This window comes from Adiantum capillus-veneris, chromosome 3, assembly GCF_014529385.1.
Source record: "Adiantum capillus-veneris isolate H3 chromosome 3, ASM1452938v2, whole genome shotgun sequence".
NCBI classification, from domain to species: Eukaryota; Viridiplantae; Streptophyta; class Polypodiopsida; order Polypodiales; family Pteridaceae; genus Adiantum; species Adiantum capillus-veneris.
Genome location: NC_140933.1, coordinates 22,908,676 through 22,932,203, shown reverse-complemented (window position 1 = coordinate 22,932,203; position 23,528 = coordinate 22,908,676).

The following is a 23,528-nucleotide window of genomic DNA, read 5'->3' as shown; positions in this document are numbered from 1 at the left end:
GCAAGCAACTACACTATCTCACAAGGGACACACCACAAGTGCAAGAAGGCTCGTATCATCAGATATACAAAGTTCAACAAGGAGATCAATAGCGAGAGACATTACCACCAGCTATGTCTATTGTTTTTGCCGTTGACAAGCGATGAATGCACATTCGATGCTTTGACATCAACTTGGAGGGAGAGATATGAGTTTAATATTGCAACAATTGCACAAAACATGGAGCCTTTCACAAAACTAGAAATCAACAATCAAGAATCATCAACATCATGCTAAATCTCCTCACAAGAAACTCAACAAGAACGGTTCACTTATGAGCTTGATCTCAACCTACCAAGCACAAGGCATCATACCACTCAACTACCAACATCGTCCAGATTCCTTGGCATGCTAAATAAAGAATATCACTCAATTGTCATGAGTTTGAATATAGAGCAAATGATGATATCATGACACGAAAGAGAGTATACCCTAATGACAGAATCCACCTTTTTTTAACAAAAGGTGCCGAAACAAGAAAAACCTTTACTTTGCGTGCAATCGTCCAAGGCCTAGTCCGACACTATGCACCTTCGATAGAAGGGAGCATTGAGCTTCCAACAGCATTGTTGATGGCGTATACAGGCAAAGCAGCATTCAACCTTGGTGGAACAACCATTCACTCTGCATTGCACCTTCCATTGATGCTGATTGAGATGGTCCCTCTTTCCAACGACACCCTCAATGACCTATCCCAAACACACGCAAATCTCAAACTAGTTGTCTTTGAAGGGGGTTTCCTTAATAGGTAACAAACTGTTACGTATTATTGACACAAGATTCCGATCTATAAAGCACAAACACAACGAGCCCTTCGGTGGTCTAGATGTTATCTTCTGTGGTGATCTTTGCCAAGCAAGCCCTGTTTGTGATCGTTGGATATTCAGCGACACAAACAATACACTTGACATCCTCAAACCATCAAGCTGGAACACACATGTCACATGCGCTGAGCTAACAACACCAATGCTCCAATCAAATGACTGTTTATAGAGGTCTTAAATAGGATACATGTTGCAGAGAAAACACAAAGAGACTTGGCATTTATCAATGACACATTTGCAAACAACAACTTTGACATTTTTACAACACCTCATCTTTTCTTCACAAATAAACTAAAGTCCAAGCACAACCAAACGGTCTTTGATAACTTGCAAGAGACACCATACATCATCAAGGCTCATGACAAATTCCACAAAAAATGCTCAAAGAACCTAGTCATTCCAAACAACCCTCAAGTAACTGCTGGATTATTCTCCATCCTTGAGCTAAAGCCAGGAATGATAGTCATACTTTGTGCTAGCAATATCAATGTGCTTGATGGTTTGGTGAATGGTGCAGATGGAATCTTCCAAACAACAAACAACAGAGCGCAATCATTGATAGCTTGGGTGGAGTTCTTCGATACCTCAATTGGGAGAAGACAACAATCCCAAAATGCACATCTCTACCATGCAAACATAAACAAACAATGGACACTAATACTTCAAGTCACGAAAGAGTTTCAAGTAGGAAAGAACCCACTCAACCTGGTCTCAAGAACACAACTCCCAATACAAGCAGCGAACGCACGCACAATCCATAGATCCCAAGGCTTGACAATGACAACAGTCGCATTTGACCCTACTGGGATCCAATCTCATGGCCTGGTCTACACAGCTATGTCACGTATCAAAGACCCTGCAAATCTGCATATTTTGAGTCCTATTCTCAAGAGCCATATCAAAACTGACCCCATAGTCTTTAAAGAAATCAAACGCCTTGAACGGATGTTAGGTGGTCCTACTTGAACGAGCCCCTGGTTGCAATTGTGCAAACACACCATATTGTTGCATCATTAAACATTGTCTCAACCAACAAACACATTGACCACATCAAGGGTGACCCAAAATTCATGTCATCTAGTATCTTGTGCTTCCAAGAAACAAAAAAAAAAAAGTACGAACCCCCTGACGCCAAACTTTGAGCATATTCAACATTATAATGGTTATGGTGTATCTATATTCCACCATCCAAGCATTCAATCCATATGTCAAAAAACTGTCTCAAGAGCAGGATTTTGAAATAATCCATGCAACTTTCGCTTTCAGAAATCAAACTTCAACTCATGTCCATGTCATGAATGTATACAAATCTCCCAAAACACCAATAAAGACACTTCTTTTAGAACTCCAGCACTTGATACAAGAAAACGATAAAAAAAACTTGAGCATCATACTAGGGGACTTCAACATCGACATCGGCACCACAAACACCCAATACCAACAGTTGGAATCTCTACTTCATTCAGAGAACTATCAACAACAAATCAAAGAAACAACAACTATCTATAATTCAATGCTAGACCATATTTGGGTGAGAAGCCAACAACCTCACTACATTTGTGGCACAAGATTTTGCTTTTGGTCATATCATTCAATCACATACATACTGATTCCAAAATAAATAGACCAAAGATCATTGAAGGGGACACCTCCCCTCCCTTCCCGCCCCACCAACCCATCGAAGCAAAGGAAATCTATATTCATGCCATCCAACTACCTCCCTTGATGTATATCAACTCATCCCACCATATGTATCAAACACAAATTTTGTAACCTACAACCATTTTGTCAACATATTTTTTCCCCCTACTCGATCTCAAGCCTCGACATGCGTGTATGGCAATTACTTCATCTCTAAAATGTTTGTCTCCCAAAGCAACTGTTACTAAATTCAATGGATTACCACCTGCCTCTCTTTCTCGGTTACTCTTCGCTCTCCATTTTCTGTTAGCAAGACAAATTTCTATGACAGGCCTCGTGATTTTATCACTTTTTTTCATCTTGTTTTTCTACACAAATGCACACCTAACCTTCAAATTTGAAGGTGACTCAATTTGATACTTCAACATTAGAAAATGCCCAACTTTTGAAGCTTTTTTTTTTTGGCAAAACCCACAATAGGTAGGTGGTTTTTTGGAAGCTACTATGTATCTAGTAATATTGGACTAAAGTCTCATATTTAGCACCTCCATGCATTATTGTCCGAATAGCCTCGACGATGCACATATTGCACGTTGCAACTTTGCACAAAGGGACAAAGTTAGATGGTCTCAAAGTCCTTTTTTTTCTACACAAATGCACACATAACCCTCAAATTTGAAGGTGATTCAATTTGCTACTTCAACTTTAGAAAATGCCCAGCTTTTGAAACTTTTTTTTTTAAAAAAAGGGAAAAACCCATAATAGGTAGGTGGTTTTTTTGAAGCTTCTATATATCTAATAATATTGGGCTAAAGTCTCATATTTGGCACCTCCATGCATTATTGTCCTTATAGCTCCGGCGATGCACACATGCGTGATGCAACTTTGCACAAAGAGACAAAGTCAGATGGTCTCAGAGTCGGATTGACACTGTCTGCACCTAAGGTGGGCAACATGAGTGCATGGAGAGAGAGAGAGAGGTCTCAAATAAGGGTAATTTAAAAGTAAATAAGGACATAATCTAAACTCTTTAGGATATTAGGTCAAATGTTGATGAATGACAAACTTGCAAAATTTTGTTAAGTTCCTTCAAGGTAAGCTTGAAGTCTAGCCGGGATTTCGCAAGTTTAGCGATAAACCTTGGGCTTTTGCGAACACTAGGACTCTCAAATATCCCCAAAATGGAAGGGTATAACAAAAGTAGAAAACTTGGATGCTCAATACATCCACGATCACTCTCTCGCCACCTCGTGGACATGCTATGTCAAGAGTGGAGGGACCCACACCCTCGTGTGTGTGTGCGTGCGCGCGCGCGCGCGCGCGAGAGAGAGAGAGAGAGAGAGAGAGAGAGAGAGAGAGAGAGAGAGAGAGAGAGAGAGAGAGAGAGAGAGAGAGAGGGGTGAGGCTTGGAGACATCCACGTGTCATTTAGAGGGTGACTCTACTTTGATACTTTATCTTTAAGAGCTTCACGAGATCCGAGCTCTCAATGCTTCTATGCGTCGTGCAATGTAGAGAGAGAGAGAGAGAGAGAGAGAGAGAGAGAGAGAGAGAGAGAGAGAGAGAGAGAGAGAGAGAGAGAGAGAGTGTTCCAACACACCATAAAAAATAATTTCAATAGAATACAAAAATCCACTTGGCCAAGACTTGAAGCTAGAGAGAGAGAGAGAGAGAGGCTTGTCAGGACAAGGGTCCTATGGGGCAAGGCCCAACCTAGGGGGTCAGGGACCTAGGCCAAGGGCCTGAACTGGACCAGTGTGGACTGGGGATCAGCTTAGGGCAAGAGCTAGGAGCTAGGCCTTTATAAAGGGCGGTAGGAAGGAGGGTCCTACATCTTAGTCTCCTAGGTCTTACATTGGTATCAGAGCAATTCTATTTTGGGAAAGGGGGGCATGGAGCCAACCAATTTTGCATGCTCATGCACCAAGGAAGCAAGGCCGTGGGCAGTAGTCCTTGACAGGCGACAGAGAAGGAGGACGGAGAAAGCCCGCATGCAATGACCCTAGCATCGAGGGGGAAGGAGAAGTCGGCTAGCAGCAAGTGGAATGAGTTCGGTCTTGCTGGCATCGCGCAGACCTGCTGGAGAAGTTTCGATTCTGCACCATGGTGAGATTTGCAACCAATCTCTTTGCTCTTGCCGGCGCGCCACTGTCTGCTGCGCCATAGCTCATTTGAGCTTTTGGTTTTACACAGGGAAGATCTTAGACCCAAAAAAAAAACTTGGCTAGGGGTCTTTCTCACCTCGTGCATACGGAGGTATTTTCCTCCTATCCTCGACTACGGAGCCGGAGCGACAACAAGTAACGACATGTGCTGCAGTGCAGAATCTTTGAACAAACCGCTACAATTTCAAAAATTGCAGACATTCACCACAATATCATATATTACTTTGCACCCAGGAACGACATGGCCTTGGTTTCGGCTTCATTTGCGGTAACAATCGCTTGCAGTCATGTTCAAAAAGTATCACCATGTGTAGTCGAGCTCTCAAGGAGGGAGATGCTTGAAGCATGCAAATATTTTTAGCAAATACATCATGAAGTCGACGGCTAATGCCACTTTGCAAATCCATCGACATGATGTCAGGACATCATGACCATGGAATCAGCCTCGTGTTCAGAAGCTGTCAATCACATGCAATCAAAAATTCGGATGCCAGTCATATGGCAAGCAAGCTCCTCGGGTTCGGGAAGCAATCTACACATAAATAACAAACGAACAGCTTGTCGTAGGATTGGAAGATTCATACAAATGCCACTGATTAAATTTGACATGCAAGGGAGGTACGGATCTCAATAAAATTTAAAATTTTTGTATTTGACTAAAGTTTTCAAGAAACACATGCACGAATGGTTAACGGTTTCGAGGTTGCTACCAATTGGTACTGTTATTCGATTGCATTCACGAAAGTACATGCAATGCCTGCAATGGGTATGGTACAGATGTTGGCATGGCCGACTAATTCTTTTTATTTTTATTTTCTTCGTTTACGCTTTCTTTGTGACCTTAAGGTAAGTATTTATATGCCTTGGGTATGGCATTTTGCTCGACAAAGCCACAGAGTGGTGGGAATTATTTTAGATATACCACCATCATAAGCTGCACGAACAAGGCAAAGTTACCTAGTGAGTAAGGGCAAGACCGGGCATGGTCGCTGACTTGGGGGAAGCAAGGATTTCGGAAGGAGGGCTCCATATCTACATATATGTCAAGGACAATATTTACGTATATCCCAAAGACAACGTAATCAAGCCAAGCAAGTACACAGTACATATTTTGCAAGTTTTTCTGCTTTTCAGTACATGGGGCCAATTCAACAAGGTCGATTATCAATAAATACTCAACAACGTCGACTTTCTTTTGCTCTATAAATTGGCAAGCATATCTCTACACTATGAGCATAGAAGTATTTATGTGAAGCACGGCTTTCATAATTGATCAATTTTGTATTGAGACTTCGCATGTTTGGCATATGGTTTGACCATACAAAATTGCGAAGAAATAAGCAATGTGTTTGCAGGTTAATTCATATTGCAGGTTATTTCATTACGTACCAGACAGGTGTATAGGATATACGATGGCGTCTGTGCAGATATGGATATAAGCCGTTTTGGAACGCATTTTTCCTTCCAAATTTGCTGACAACTGGTTACAGCAACGACTAGGTTAGCCAAGTTTAATTTTTTTCCTGTTTACACTTTACTTGGCAATTACTATTGTTGTGCAAAGCAAAGTGCTCTGGCAATTTTATATGAAACAAGGATTCAGGGAACTGGCAAAATAAGGAATCACCGCTCATTGCATCCCTACCAGTCTAAAATTGTGCAAGGCACTTAAGAATCCCTACTAGTCTACACTGTGCAAGGCACTTATAGTTTTGGTTCTCACACTAGAGGCCATCACTCTCCACAAGGGCTCACAATTCTGCATGCAAGGCATGCTAGGGCGATGGATTCAATTCTACCGCTTCATGCATTACACTTCCGCTATCACACTTGCAACTTTGTCAAGGACAATCACGACCCCGGCAAGGCCGGTGGATCGGACTGCGTTTTGTGTTTTTCTGTTACCTCTCTCGATGAGACAGTCATACCGAAAAACATGGGAATGCTTATACGATAAGCTACAAGTCAGGCATAAGATGCATAAGAACACATAGCTTGGGCACACACTCTAAAAACTTAAGGAAAGTTCCTCAGCCAGTATGCTCTTCTTTTCGTTCTCTATCTCCTTCTCTAAGGAAAAACTGAAAATCTTCTAAGAAGCTTTTCATACATGTTTTTCTCGTGAGTCAGCTTGCACCGAGGTGCTCTAACTCACAGCTAGCACGTGGCTAAGATGCTACTCAAATTAGTCTTCATCGGTTCGTTGATCGCACACTATTTTGCATAAGGGTTATGATCCAAACAGGCTAAGAGCCATTGTCCGGCCAAGGGTAAGACCCAACTATTGGCATTCTTTGGGTGATTGTTTTCAAGATCTACCCAAGGAAGTACACATCGACGTTAATGGACAAGAAAGAGTCTTGTCATTACGGATGTTTAGGGTGTCATCTTTGCACTACATGTTTTCAGGGTGACACTCAAGTTGCATTTTTTATAATCTTCAACTCACAGCAGCTGATCTCTACAAGAAAGTATAGATGCAGAAATCAGTTGCGACAACATGGCTGTCCATAAGAGCTCGACAGTTCACTTGTGTGGGTCTCCTGCTCTCTCTATATAGCACTACGGAGTGCCTATGGACATTGTTTTGGGGTAAGACCCGGCGGGTGATTGCTACATCACCCCATAGGCATTCAGGATCACAGTTTGATCTGCATTGAGAATCACGGTTGATATCTCCCAGTTATACTTTCAAGGAAAGAATTCCGCAATCTACCACGCGGTAGCGGACGAACACACTTTTCACGTTGATTCCAATCATTCCGTACACGGTTGACTATATGGGTTATCGTTATCTGCTAGTTGAGCAGTTTTTACAAGGAGTCGTACCAAGGGGTTTGACTACGTATATTCTAATCCAAGGGCTTGGATTGCAAAGGCAACACCCAGGGTTCCCAGTGCAATGTTGTTTGTTTTTTTAGGTTGGGGACGTGCTCCTCTCCATTTGAATACGGGTCAGTGAACATTACATTCAAATCTCCAGGTACGCATCTATTGATTTGGTATTATTCCATTTTTAGTATGATTTGCTTGGTTTTTCAAGACGTATAAGTACACTTGAATGTTACAGAGCCATGCCAAGAGCATGTCGGCACAAAGTATTTTGGGCCAAGTGTCCAATCTAATCTTTCTGCCTTATGCTATTCCGAACCTACGTGTAGGGTTCAATTTGGCACATATTGTCACATCGGATACAACATGGTCTAGGAACTCATGGAGTTCGGTTTAGCCAGTGTGGAGCAATGAATGAGGGTCCTCTCACTCTTGTCGTAGAGTATTTAGAGTTACCTCCACACACAAGTACATCTTGTACTTGAAGGATGTTCTTTTTTACACATCCTTACATGAGACCTATTCCACATGTGGAGAATATAAGTCTCTGGACTGACACTAGCTCCATTATTTCAATTATGTGTCACGACAAGGTCCAAATAGGTGCTCGTCAAATCTATTTTCTAAACCATTTTCAGCACGGCGGTGGCCAGAAATTGTCGGATACTTAGAATGACTTGTCTAGGTACAAATACTGCTAAAAAACATTACAGATGGTTGTTTATACATACATCAAGGCTATAAGTTGTTAATGAAAAAGTTTCATTGTCTGTACCTAGAAGTGATCAATGTTTCACCTTCTATTGTGATTCAGACTGTTGATCAGTAAGGTTTGCAAAAGATTGCAACTAAAAGTATTTAGTTTCTTCTCAGAACTATTTACATACCTTTTTAATGTGTGCTAGGGGCATCACATTTGCCATAAGTATTGGCAAGGATCATTATGGATATACAAGTTTGGGTTTGTTTTTGCTAAATGCATGCACACTAGGTGTTATGGGCCCTAGTGTTTAACAAAGGCTGATTTGGAACGGCATGCATATTCCTTAAGTTGTTGCTTATGAAGCATTTTGCACTCTATGTGCACTATCTCTATGAGATTACTTTTGGGTCTACTAATCACCAATAGAGGTCATGGCTCGATTTGGGTGTTTGTGGATTTTTCAAGTTAACCACGACGCTTATTCCGGACATTGTTGATTCCTCAACAATGTTATACGCTATTGTGATTCCCCGTTTACCAGTCATCTGGGACAACTATCTGTAAACCGTGAGGAAAACACACCTCAATAATGTCAGTTATCCAAGGGGACAGGCAGATTACAAAGAGTAATCTTGTGCTGAAGGATAAGCAAAGTGCGTACATTAGCACCAAGCGATCCAATTAATAAGCATTTATTGCTCTTCTTGGAGTTTACTTCCTATCAGTTAATGCATGTTGCGACTCGGTAGTCTCTTCATGTATAAGTCAAGTTCTCAACCTTGACACTTATTAGGGTGGGGTTGTTTACTGATGAAATTTGAGAACAAGTCAAGGGCTTACACTTGACTGATGAGTTAGGTCAGCAAGTTACTTTCACAGAAAGTGAAAAGCAGTACTCTTCAGGTACATCTTTGTCGTGATAACTCGTTTAGCATGCTCATGTGCGTTCTAAATGGAGTCTATACACTAGATGGTTGCAAATGGACAACAATGTGGAAAATCAAGATATTACTCTTGGTTTCATTGAACCTCCTACGAAACCGTGTTCCGGGCAACCAAACAGCTAGATCCATGAGGGATGCCACTTGGGAAAACATTAGTGTTCTTAAGAAGAAGTTCTCCACTTTTGTTTTCGAGGACGAAAACTCTGGGGGGGAGTAATGTCAGGACAAAGGTCCTACGGGGCAAGGCCCAACCTAGGGGGTCAGGGACCTATGCCAAGGGCCTAGACTGGACCAGTGTGGACTGGGGATCCGCTTAGGGCAAGAGCTAGGAGCTAGGCCTATATAAAGGGCGGTAGGGAGGAGGATCCTACGTCTTAGTCTCCTAAGTCTTACAAGGCTTTAATGTCATAGGAACACATCAAGAGACCTCAAAGATCTACTTACAAGTCTTGAACTTAAGACCTGGAATTTAAAAGAGAACTGCAATAACCAAACTGTCACACTCAAAGGTTATTATAGTTTCCTTTTCTTATTCACTAAGAGAGATCTCAAACATCTACCCGATATGTCTTGAACTCAATGTATGCATGTGTGCATGCACATGCACGCATGTGTGTGTGTGTGTGTGTGTGTGTGTGTGTGTGTGTGTGTGTGTGTGTGTGTGTGTGAGAGAGAGAGAGAGAGAGAGGGGGGGGGGGGGGGGGGGGGGGAGACACAGAGAGGGAGGAAAGGAGGGAGGAAGAAGAAGATATTTTTTAGGGAAAATTACCAAAATACCCCTCTAATTTGTGGAAATTCCCAATATACCCCTCAAATTTCAAAAATTCCCAAAATACCCTTGTATCTATTTTTGTTGGATCTTCAAGATTTTCTAATCTTTATTCTTGTTTGACAATTGAGATCAGTTTTTGAGTGCTTAGCATGTAATTTTTTGCAAATTACCTCCAAAAAAAAAGGCAATTATGTCTAAAAATAATGAAGGAATTCATCTCCAAAGCCTACATAACCAGCTCAAAATTTAGTTTTAGCATCCTGTATGGTAGACAATCACTCTTCTTATGAAAAGCTACAAGTTTTTTTGTTTTTCAAGAAATTTACTCTCACAACCAGGGGTATTTTGGGAATTTTGGAAAATTTGAAGGGCATTTTGGGAATTTATGACAAATTATGGGGGTACTTTGGGAATTTTTGAAATTTGAGGGGTATTTTGGGAATTTCCACAAATTAGAGGGGTATTTTGGTAATTTTCCCTATTTTTTACTATCATAAGAACAATCCGAAGAGATATCAAAGATCTACTCGACGAGTCTTGATCAGACAAAAGAGAGAGAGAGAGAGAGAGAGAGAGAGAGAGAGAGAGAGAGAGAGAGAGAGAGAGAGAGTTTTCATCTTCCTTGGAGTGATTTCAGGGACACACATACACACACACACACACATAAAATAATTGAAGCTCCTTATGAGCCTGCATTTTCCCATAGGGAGATAAAGATTGATGGAGAGAGATAGAGAGTAATTGAGGGGCTTGAATGCATGTGTGTGTGTGTGTGTGTGTGTGTGTGAGAGAGAGAGAGAGAGAGAGAGAGAGAGAGAGAGTATTTTCAATGTCATAGGAACACATCAAGAGACCTCAAAGCTCTATCTGACAAGTCTTAGACGTAAGACCTGTTATTTATGAGGGAAATGTGATAACCAATCTGCAACACTCAAAGGTTATCATAGTTTTCTTTTCTTGTTCACTAAGCGAGATCTCAGAGATCTACCCGACAAGTCTTGAACTCAAAACTTTGTGTATGTGTGTGTGTCTGAGAGAGAGAGAGAGAGAGAGAGAGAGGAGGAGGAGGGGGGAGAGAGATTGTTGACTCAAGGCCTGATGTGTGAGAATAGAGAGAGAGAGGGGGGGGAGGGGGGAGAGAGAGAGGGAGGGAGGAATTTTTTATTGACATAAGAAAATTGCAATCTTCTTGGAATGATTATAGGGACTAGAGCCCACCCTCCTCGGTTGTGTATGCACATACATACTTTTTGATATGTGTATGTGTGTGACCCAATGGCCATACTTTTCTTGGCCGCAGCAACGCGCAGGTCACACACTATTTATAAAATATGGCTCTTCTTTTTGTTTAAATTATGCACTGCTTGACGATCAATTGAGATCGATGCAAGCATGAGAAGGTTCACGCTCCTTGGACAGCACTCAGCAACATACGTCGGCCATCTGCAGCAATGGCCTCCCCCAATACAAAACAAACGTGGGCTCGCCTTCTTCACAATGGCGCTCGGTAGCCAAGATGATGGCAACATCAATCGTGATCCATGGGAGTGGATCGCAATCCTTGAGCCGCCAAAGCAAAAGCACGCAAACCTAACTCACATGCTCCTCCGAAGCAGTATCGACAAAAGCAGGATAGAAACCTAATCTTGAGGCAATACCCACCACAAATCTACACCGATTGTGTATAGCCCCCTCGGATGGTAGCTCGCCAAACCTAACTCACCACAGGTGACGACCAACTCACAGTGCAACAACCCTTCTCGTGACCACTCTATTGCCTCTGCTCGTCAACACTTCAAGCCCCTGCTCCATCGCCCATGCTCGCCAACACCTCATAAAGAGTCTCACTATATCATTCCATTTCTTTGCGTGAGAATTGGTTATGATTATGACTCTCATCTTTGTTGTATTTCTCCAATCAATTCTTGTTTCGAGGTTAAATTCTAGTTTGTTTCTAGAAGTGTCTTCATTGTCAAGGCATAGAAAACGTTTTTTGGGGGAGAGCACGGATCAAAGTCCACCTAAAAAGTAGAGCTAAAGCCTAAATGGATCACAGAAGGTCAAATGAACACCCACTGCAAGCCTAGCCGGAAAAATTTGCAAGTGGGTCCAAAGGACATGGAGCATAAATTTTTTGAAGAACGACATGTCCCTGGGAGGGACCAGAATGGAAATCGAAATGCTCTTAATTTGCACGCAAATCGTCAAGTTTTGCTTTTTTAAAGAAATTTGGAAGGGCAAAAATTGTAGGGTGTTTGAGAAGGATTTGGTAACTGTTAGCTTCTCTGAAATAGTACTGAAAAGCAAGAAATTGATTGTATCCATTGTTAAGAGAAAGACCTCAGACAAATGGTACTGCCAGCAACTCAATGTTGTCGAGATAGAACTGATCGGTGGAGGGATGGTTGACTGTCTCTTTGAGGAGCCTAGTTGCTATGAAATGTAATCCGCTTTCCCTCAAGGTTCGGTACGAGCTTGAGGTTCTTTTGTATATTATTTTTGATGAATACAATACATATACTCACTATTGTGAGTTTGGGGGAAAAAATACACCTTCCTAATAGTATCATAAGAATTTCCAACAAAACCATCTATATGTGGAGTAAAAGCACTCAAATTTTTATTGTCATACTACCTCGCGCGACCTGCCTAACGGCGGGTCTCTCTCGCTCTTACCAATGATACAATGGTGCCGCCTCCAACGGTACTATGCAAAAAAATTTAGCTTAGGCCTATCCCGCTTTTCTTGATCATGAAGTTGTGGCAATTTCTCATCCTATTTACACCAGCTTGGGCCAATAGATCGTCAAAAGTCACACATTCAAAAGCAAGTCTCAATGCTATATGGATTTTTCCACCCTTGGTGTGTTCTTATGTCCCAAGTTCAATCGGGCTGTGCAAGTTTAATGGTCCCATTACCCTGCTCGCATTTATCAAGAGGTGCTTCAACCTTGACTCATTTAGGTTGGTTTGCAAGTCAGTTGGTTGTCAAAAATTACCTACCGGTTTGCTACCATGTTGTCTCCATTCTCAATCAATAGCATGTCCCGTTGGTTCTGACTATGAGTGCATTGTATCCACCATCGCCAACAATCAGTCTAAAGATGACAAAAATTATTGACAATCAATCTAACGATGAGAAAACCACCATACTTTGACTACTCTCTCTCTCTCTCTCTCTCTCTCTCTCTCTCTTAACAACAATAAGGTAGAGCTTACGATCAGGTTTAAACAAAGTGTTGATGGCAGAGAGAGAGAGATCAGAGGGAGGTAGTGTTGAATATTTTTTTGAATGGCCACACTTAAATCAGACAAAGAGCCTAAGAACTTGTCAAATAGAGCACATCGATTGCAACTCGTGGATGCAGTAAACATTACGACGAAGAACATCGCCATATCTTCTCTTTTTGTGTGCACATAAGCCATCTTATTCTTCTTTATAGACTCAACCCCACATCTTATCATTCTTGAGTCTTCTATAGTGCATCTCAATTTCAATTGCAAGTGTGAGCTAGGTGCAAAATCAACTTCTTACCACTCTTACGGATACATTAGTATACCCCTCTTCTCTTGCTCATACTCTTCTCATTACTACACACACACACACACACACACTCTACTCTCAGACTCACACTTACACACACACACACACACACACACACACACACAACTCATTCTACCATTTCCATGACTTGCCCATCAGCACTACTACCATACCATCGCTGCCACCACCACCATCGTCACTACCACACACATATCATTGACCGACGGCTCACACTCACACTTACACACACACACACACACATATCTCATTCTACCATTTCCATGACTTTCCCATCAGCACTACTACCATACCATCATCACCAGCGTCGCCACCATCACCACCACACACATATCGTTGACCAGCGGCTCACACTCACACTTACACACACACACACACACAACTCATTCTACCATTTCCTTGACTTGCCCATCAACACTACCGCCATACCGTCTTCGCCACCATCGTCATTACCACGCACATATCACTAACCAACAACTACCCCATGTGTGTGTGTGTGTGTGTGTGTGTGTGTGCGCGTGCATGACTGTTGTAGCTCACTTATACACACACACACACACAGAGAGAGAGAGAGAGAGAGAGAGAGAGAGAGAGAGAGAGAAGAAGGACACATAGCTAGGAGCCCAAGCTGTGGAGGAGTGGGGAACCTCACAAAAGATGAAAATGCACTTGAGTTGAAGTAACCTCGTGAAAAGAAGCATTGCTGAAAAGCTCTCGCTCGCCAGGGCAGCATCGAAAAGGAGATAGAGAAAAAAAGTCCTAAAGTCCTTGAAACAGCTATAGTCAAAGAGCAGAGGTGGATAAGTTGGCTCTCTCTCTCTCTCTCTCTCTCTCTCTCTCTCTCTCTCAACCGAGGAAGCACCCTAGATCAGTTGTGGAGGGGTGATGCAAGGAGGGGACGAGGCAAGTGGTTTGTTGTGGCGACAGGTCTCAAGGAGCAAGGAGGGGGATCCTCATCAAATGAATCCTTTAACCCTGAGTTCTTCTTCTTGTCTTGAGGTTCAGCAAGCTCGTTGCCCTGTCCGGGCCATCGCTGTAGCTGTTGGAGGAGGAAGCTTCTTGATTGAGCTAAGATGAAAGAGAGAGAAGGAAAGAGGAGGGGACGTGTGTGTGTGTGTTTTTGTTTGCGAGCACCACAGAGAGACCAGTTGATGAGAGGAGTGTGCATTATGTACGCGATGATCACTATCTTGTGTAGCTGCGTTGATGGGATAGGTGGCTAGGTGCACCTCTCGCATGCCATTTGCATTTAACACACACACACACACAACAGACGTGATTCAAAACCCATTCCTAATTAGTGATAAAGGTCGCTCTCTCTCTCTCTCTCTCTCTCTCTCATTGCTTCAAGCACCCCCTTGCGGTGCCCCCCCTCGCACACCCCCTCGCGCTCCACCCTCCCCCAGTCAACCCCTTTGCGATGCCCTCTCTCGCTAATCCCTCGCGCTGCCCCCCTGCCACACCCCCTTGTGTTCCCCCCTCGAGCTACCCCACCCCCTCGTGATGCCCCCCTCCCTGCCACACCCCCTCGTGCTCCCCCCTTGCCCACTCAACCCCCCTCCCCCGACCAGCTAGCCCCGTTGCCCCTTCATTTTCTGCTCTTTCGTCCCGCTGCCCCTGGATTTTATGCTTTGCATTTCCGTTTCCCCCCCCCCCCCCCCCCCTGGATTTTCTCATGGTAAACTGATCATTTAATATGGGGAAGTACCAGGGGATAAAAAGCTAGAATATTGGTTAGGCTGGCAGACCGGTCACAGTAGGGATCCAAGTAGAGCTTGTCACTCTACTATCAAAGATTGATAAGACTAATGTGCAGACATGCTTGTGATAGGTTAGGCTCTCAAGCACCAAATGGATTAGTCATCCATTCTGGAATGATGTCGTAGGTTAAAATAGGGATCCTCTACCCTCTAGATAAAGGACCAATGAATAGGATTTATCTTCTCTATCTCATAATTGAGTACGACTATGATTTTAAGAGAGAGGTAATGTCATAATAACTAATATCTAATTCTTCTAAATGATTTTCTCATGTTAAACTGATCATTTAATATGGGGAAGTACCAGGGGAGAAAAAGCTAGAATATTGGTTAGGCTGGCAGACCGGTCTCATAGCAGGGATCCAAAGGAGGGAATATAGGGATCCAAAGGGCGGGCCATCTGCAAAAGAGCAATGTGCATCAATGGGCTTCAAAGACCCTAAGATTCAGCCCATTAAGACTTCCAAAATGCTAAGGTTCCAAAATTCAAAGGTTATGACCAATGGTCAAGCTTATGGTGAATTGGATGCTTGTGAGCAGACTCAAAAGTCTTCCCACATCCCTATCCTTGAGGGGCCATCCCTTTTAGTAGGGGATGAGAGAGAAACACACACACACACTCTTGCAAGCTCCCTTTACACAAAGGGCATAGTGGACACATGTCAGCTCCCTAGCCCAATTGCCCCCAAGGTGGATGCAAATCCTATTGGATGGCCATAGAGGTGGACCAATGAGAATTAGGCTAGAGTAAACGTAGTTTAATTCATTTAAAAAACACTTGATAAAAGAACCAATAGAAATTAAGCTCTCTAGAAGACTATTGGACAGTCTCCCAAGGGGTCCAATGAGCATTTAGAAGCCCAATGGCTTGCCTGATTCCTATTGGCCAGAAGACTAAGAGGCCCAATGAGAGTTTAATCATTATTTAAATACTTAAAGCTCTCACAAAAGGGGAGGCTACTACTTATGCTTCTTAATTGTCATTGGCTAAGCTTTGTGGGGGCCAATAGGATGCCAGCATGAGTAAAATGCAAGAGGGGTCAACCAAGAGAGAGAGGGGGCTGATTTTGGCAAGGCATTATCACTTACACACACACACACACACACACAATCTCATGTGTGGAGAAAAGAAGACTATCTCCTTCTCAAGCTTTAATGGAAAGCTCGTCATCTACTCCAAGGTTGTGAGAAGGGAGGCCTACACCAACACTCTTGGCTTTGTGATGCAAATCCAACCAAGAGCCAAACTCTAATGCATGCTCATCTCCTCTACCATGCTAATTACTAATCTATGCTAAGCTATTATGAGTGATTATGTGAGTTCTTTTTCGTAAGAATACTCCTTCTTCCTCTCGATCAACTCTCATACTCCGCTAGCTCTCACCATCTTCAAATGTGTGTGAGGTCTTGGGTCTGAGACCATGAGGGAATTGATGTTGTGTTTTACAAGTGTGAGCTTGATGCTTGGTGCTTGAAGCTTCCATCTTCATTGCACCAGCAAGTTATTGAAGGAGCACAAAGTATTGTATTGTAAAATGTCTCCCTTGATGGAGGAAACCTAAAATACAAAGCCTTTTGGAGGGGGGACCGGCTCCATGTAAACCCGGCCCTCAATTGTTGTCAATAGCTTAATTTCTCTCTCTTTTTGAAGTATTGTTCATGCCTATCTAACTAGGTGTTATGATTTTGTTGCTCTCTCCATCCGAGCACTCTTGCTATGCTCATTAGGAATCTATTCTAATGAAATGCTCATTATGTCAATGTTATTTTGTGTTACGCACAAGTTACTAGACCATTAAATGCTACATTGATATCGAAGAACAAGGTTTCTCTTTTCTTGCTTAAGAAGGGCGGTCCTCAAGCTTACTATAAATGGTTGGTATTATTAATTGCAATTGAGTAAGTAGATTAGGGATTTTTCAGCCTTACAGTGTGCATGCTTCGTGCAGATAATGGATTATCACCATCGAGAGCTATGGTATTAATAGTGGATTCCTACGGGGCTTGCCTACAGCGGCTTAACCACGATTGAGCTATTAGAAGCTTGACAGGAGCCAGTATTGTTTTGGTGGTGAAAGATCCTCTCTTCTATTCATTGCAATTAATGATATTCGAGCCACGGGTACAAGAGCTTGAGTGCTTTTCTAAAGGGATTAAGAGGAGTAGCAACTAGGGCTTGAAGTGCGAAAGTACACGTAAAAGTTGTTAAAATGGCTGACAATAGTAAAGAGAGTGAAATTAATGTTGACAGCTTTGATTTCTCTAATGAGAAGGCTACTAATGATTCCCTTATGCTTGTTAATTACCTTGTTTCTAGGCTTCAATAAGCCATGGGCAGTCCATCCCCCCAAAGTGAAGTGCAATGGCAGCTATGTATTCATGGGATTCTCCAAACTCCCCACCAAGAAGAGAGAGTACCTAATCCTCCTTGTGAGACTTCCAAAAGAGGCCTCTCTCCGATGAGGGAAGAAGAAGAGGATCCGTACAAAGGGCTCAAAAATCTACTACTTGACGACGCATCTCCTTCGCAAAGAAGAACTTAAGTTTCAATGGTAGAGCCTCAACCAAAGGAACAAGAAAGAAGTGAGTCTCCTGTCACCTCGGTGAACATGGCTCCACGAAGACGGCGAGAAAAATGCTCTCCAACATGCCCTAAACGGAGAAGACCATCGCACACTTCTCCACACCATAATTCAAAGAGGGATAATAGAAAACAAGAGAAGAAAAAGGCAAGAAAGAGGTCACCCTTTTCTCCATCTTCTTTATCTTCTTCCTCTTATGAAGAAAATGATGGTGCAGACAAGGAAGAAAAAGGTGAGAAAGAGGTCACCCTCTTCTCCATCCTCCTCAAATTCTTCCTCTTCTGAAGAAAGGGATGGTGCAACTTTTGAACCACCAAAAAGAGGAGGCCATAGGAAATCCTATGCCGCATGGAAGAGGTCATCCAAGCTCAAAAAGTTCAAAGAGGGAAGAAAGAACATCTCTTTCCTTACCTACTACGATGTTTGGTGCTACGGACAAAGTTTTGGCCGTCATCCAACAATTTGATGCGGCGTTTGGAGATGAGGGCTTCACGGAATCCTCTAAGCTACGCCATGTAGCTATGCATTTTTAAAAGTCTGCCAGGCAATGGTGGTCTAGCCTATGAGCAAACAGTGAAGCTCCACAAACATGGAAATATTTAAGAGCTTCCATCATGAAGTAATTTTTGGCTAGCGATGCCAAAGACAAAGTACTCATTGAATGGCAAAGCTTAAAGCTCTCTCCGTACGAATCTATTCACAAATATGTAGACAAGTCTTGGGACTTACATCTCAAAGCCACTATCTTCAAAAGATGGATTTTGGAGAGCAAAAACAACAATTTTGTGCGGGTCTAACTGAAGATATGGCGGAGTATGTCAACTCCCAAAGGCCGTGCACCATATCTGCGGTCATACACCATACCATGGTCACTTCACAATTCAATTTCCAACAAGGGGCTAAGAGAAATCTTAAGCCCACAGAGAGCAAGGACCGTAATAACGAGCCTAAGGGGAAGGACACGGTCCAAAAGTCTCCTAAAGGCAACGCCAACAACAACAAAGCTAAGGAGAAGGGAGTTTATAAAGGCAAAAATAAACTCTCTCCTAAAGAGCTTGAGTGTTACCGTAACTATAATTGTTGTTTCAAGTGCGGGGAGCAAGGGCATGCTTATCATGCTTGTCTCCACAAGAATACACAAAATGAGCCTCCTATAGCCACCTTCATCGAAATCCAAGAAGAGGATGCTCGCCACAAAGGATCTCCTCTATGCCATGCTTGGGGAAAGGTAAGAGAACATGATGCTTTTATTCTCTTTGAGCCTGGTTCTACTCACAATTTCATATCCACAGAGTTGGCCACCAAGCTAGGCATCAAATCCTATGAGATGGGAGATGTCCTACCTGCGGATGGTGCTTTCAAGGGGCAAGAAGCCGCAGTCACTCCCTTAATTGGGAAATTGAGGCTCATGTCCAAAAATATGTGAACAAGGAGGATTTCTTTATCTCTCCTCTCAAGCACAAGGATGTAATTCTAGGGGCACCATGGTTTGACCGCATGGATGCCAATGTTAAGTTCCGTGAAAGGTAAATCTACTTTAGGTTCACGGAAAAAGATATGTACATAGATGCTAAGGAGTTGGATAATACCATACCTCTTGTACATAAGCAAGCTTTCAATAAGTCAATAAAGAGCTCGATTTCTGTGTACATGATTTTTGTTAAAGATCCTCAAAATGATTGCTAAGCTATTATGAGTGATTATGTGAGGATACATACTTCTTTCTCGTAAGGATACTCCTTCTTCCTCTCGATCAACTCTCATACCCCGCTAGCTCTCACCATCTTAGAAGGTGTGTGAGGTCTTGGGTCTGAGACCTTGAGGGAATTGATGTTGTGTTTTACAAGTGTGAGCTTGGAGCTTGAAGATTCCATCTTCATTGCACCAGCAAGTTATTGAAGGAACATAAAGTATTGTATTGTAAAATGTCTCCCTTGATGGGGAAAACCTATAATACAAAGCCTTTTGGAGGGGGGACCGGCTCCATGTAAATCTGGTCCTCAACTATTGTCAATAGCTTAATTTCTCTCTCTTTTTGAAGTATTGTTCATGCCTATCTAACTAGGTGTTATGCTTTTGTTGCTCTCTCCATCCAAGCACTTTTGCTATGCTCATTAGGAATCTATTCTAATGAAATGCTCACTATGTCAATGTTATTTTCCGCTACACACAAGTTACTAGATCATTAAATGTTACAAACCGCAACCTATTGGGCACAATAAAAATGCCCCAAGGATGCATATTGATCCAAGAAAGCAAGATAAGTGCAATGGAAGATCGTGTCAAGGCTCAAGGTGAAGAGATTGCGTCACTCAAGAAGGATCTTGCCGAAGCACGGTAAAGAAACACACTGGAAGAGGGTGAATTGCAACCCTCAATAATCAAAGAAAGATCAACACGATCAAGGAGCAAGTACGGGACATCAAAGAGGGAGAAGAGCAGCACAAAGAGATGACGACTTCTTGGGTAGATGTTATTACAAAAACTCAACAGAAGGCAGATGAAGCCGAGGAATGGATCGAGGTGGATTATGTCTTGGCACAGCCGAGTCTCATCTCTAGTATCCAGGATCTCACAGTTGGGCCCATACCGATTGGGGTGGCAGTGGATCATGCTCTTATGTCGTTGATCATCTCCTTCTACTTTAGTGTAGCACACAGGCCACGAGTAGCACCTTCACGCGAGAGACGGATTATGTATACATAGACAGGATCTATAGATGCCTATTCACTAAGGAGCCAAGGCGACCTCTGGAGGAGCTTACTACTATATTGACATAGACATTACATGATGCAGTAGCAGAGGTATACCCACACACCCAACCTGAGCAGAGACGCCATTTAGGGAGCATGCCTTAGAACAACTGGTATGATGAGGAATGCCGCCAGAACTTCAAAGGGAGGTGCTTTTGGGGGACATCACTCACAGGCAGTCATCACAGATTGACTTTCGACGCCTAGTGCGACAGAAGATGAGGGCATTTTTGGCTCAACTAGAGCAGGATCTATACGAGTTATTCTTGAGTCAAGACTCGCGTGAGGTGTGGCGGCTCTTTCATGAGTAGTCCCCCCCCCCCCCCCCCCTTGCCATTACCTCTATAGAGACCTGGAGTCAGTACGCGTCATCTTTGTACGCAGTACCTGGATAGCCGCCCCTTTCCAACCCCCCCGATTCATGCCCACACACATGTTCTTTTTTTACCGCTAAGATGGTGAAGAAAGCCATTGACAAGATGAGGATTGGGAGAGCATATGATCATGATGGCTTAGTGGCTGATCATTTCATGCATGCCAGAGATCTACTAGCAGAGCTTCTAGCAGTTATGTTTAATCATGCCATGTGTGAGGGCTTGCCTGATACTTGAAGCCTATCTACAATTGTACTTATCATCAAGTCAAGAGACCCTATGGATCCTAGGAAATTATCATGATTGGACACACACAAGCACGGTTGTACGCATCCATTCTTGAGCAACAGTTGACTAGATGGGTAGGGAGGGAAGGAATGCATGCAACCAGCGTTCAAGAGAGGCTTTTCTACTCTTGACCATATCTTGACACTCAGGGCCATCATTGAGGAGGGCAAATCTCATGGGAGACAGGTCTATTGTAGCTTTGTGGACTTGCACAAAGCCTTTGACACAGTACCCAGAGCTAGATTGATCTGCAGATTACAGGAGATGGGAGTACCCACAAAGCTCATTTGGGGGATCATGGCATTGTACAAATCAATAATAGAGCATGTACGCACCTCTGAGGGTCTATCTACACTGGTTCACTCTACTATTGGGGTGAAGGAGGGTTGCCCGCTCTCTCCTACTCTATTCGATATGTATGTGGATGAGTTTTTTGACTACATTGAGAGCGATGGTGATAGAGGTGCAGAGCTGGAAGGGACATGGATTCCACTATTATTATATGTTGATGATATTGTGCTGATCCGACTCTCCGGAGGGGATGCAACGTCACTTGGATGCTTTGCATAGGTTTGCCCACAAAAGTGATTTGTCTATCAACCTTGGTAAAACCAAGGTTAAAGTGTTTAATACCACCCCACAGTGGATGAGGAGGTCAACACCTACACTCACATAGGACCAGGAGACTATGGAGTATATAGATGCTTACACTTACCTTGGAGTGGTTTTTAGCAGACCTGCATTTTCACTAAGGAGAGCAGCAGAGACCAGTTTGACTAGAGCTCATGCAGCATTGGGTAGATTGGAGAGGATGTGTTCGCAGGTTCAGTTTCAGGAGCCTCATAGGAAGCTCTGGCTCTTTGACACTTTGGTGGCTTCTGCATTGCTCTATGGAGCTGAGATAAGGGGACCTTCATTCGATCATCACGGGAGGTTGGATCGTTGTTAACTGAGAACGTCAGTTAAAACTCTAAGCTACTAAAGACCGAAGACATATGAATGCACATCAAAGATCAACATGGAGAAGCAGTAAAGATTGGAGTTACACATTTTCCACGTTTTTCTAAAATGATCACGTATTGTAAATTCCCGATTTATTTCAAGCCATTGTAATATTTTAATGTGTTGCGAGCTCAATGAAAGTTCCAACTTGTAAAGAATAGGTCATTTACTTTGCTTACGTTGCAGATCCAGTAAGTGGTGGATCCCTAAAGGCCTTAGATGCCCGGACATTGCATATGTTTACCCTAGGTATATAAAGCAGTGTGTTAAAAAAATTAGGGTTCTCAAGCTCATTTGTTGAGAGCACTCTTTGGTGAGAGCTCTTGAGGTGTGTGGCTATATAGTCCTTGAGCTTCTCCTTGCTCATGAGACTTGATTAACACTAATCAATGATTCATTCTCTTTCACTATGCCTTGCTCATGCTTCTTATGATTACCTATGATTCTTAGATTAACTAGATCTTATCTAATTAATGGTTAATCCCTCTCTAATTTTGTGTGATTGTCCTCTTTTGCTTGTGTGTGCATGTAGGTTTGATTGGAGTGTGGTGCTCGATAGATCTATGTGTGTGTGCTTGCGATTAGAGTGTTGCATGATAGGATTAGTGTTGTGCGTCTTGCAATCGTATGTGTGTGATTTGGGTTGATTAGAGGTGAAGAGAAGTGGATATGGAGATTTCCCTTCATTGCGGCTTAGCTCCTCCATAGGCCGAGAAGCTCACCTCATAGAGTTAACCCTTTGTGTTGCCACGATTAGCTCACTAAGCGTGTGAGTGTTTCCATGTCCTAGCTGGGTAGCTCATCCTTCCGGATTGATAATTTTGTTGGTCATTGGAGGTATGCAACGATGGGACCCCCAAATTTGGCGCCGTCTCCGAGGATGATGGCCTACGCTAGTATAATTGTGGCATAATCGAATGCGTTCCCTCACTAATTTCACTTGTGTGTTTATGTTTTTGTGGATTTTGGATGTGTGTGCATGAAGCAATGTGTTCATAATTCCCTAATGTGTCATCGTATTTTGCCAATTGTGTGTTTACACACTCTAATTTCTCACTAACCCCTTGCTAATTTGACTAATATTTGCTAATTTACTAATGTACTATGAAGGATTCGAGCATTCGACCATTCAATTGATCTTCAATGGAAAGGTAATTAAGGTGGTATTCTCAATCTCCCTAGAACCTAAGGATGTGTAGAATTGTGTAGAAATCCCACCATGATGCAATGTAATGTTGATGCAATGTAGTGCTATGCTATGTTGATGCAATGCAATGTTGATATTATG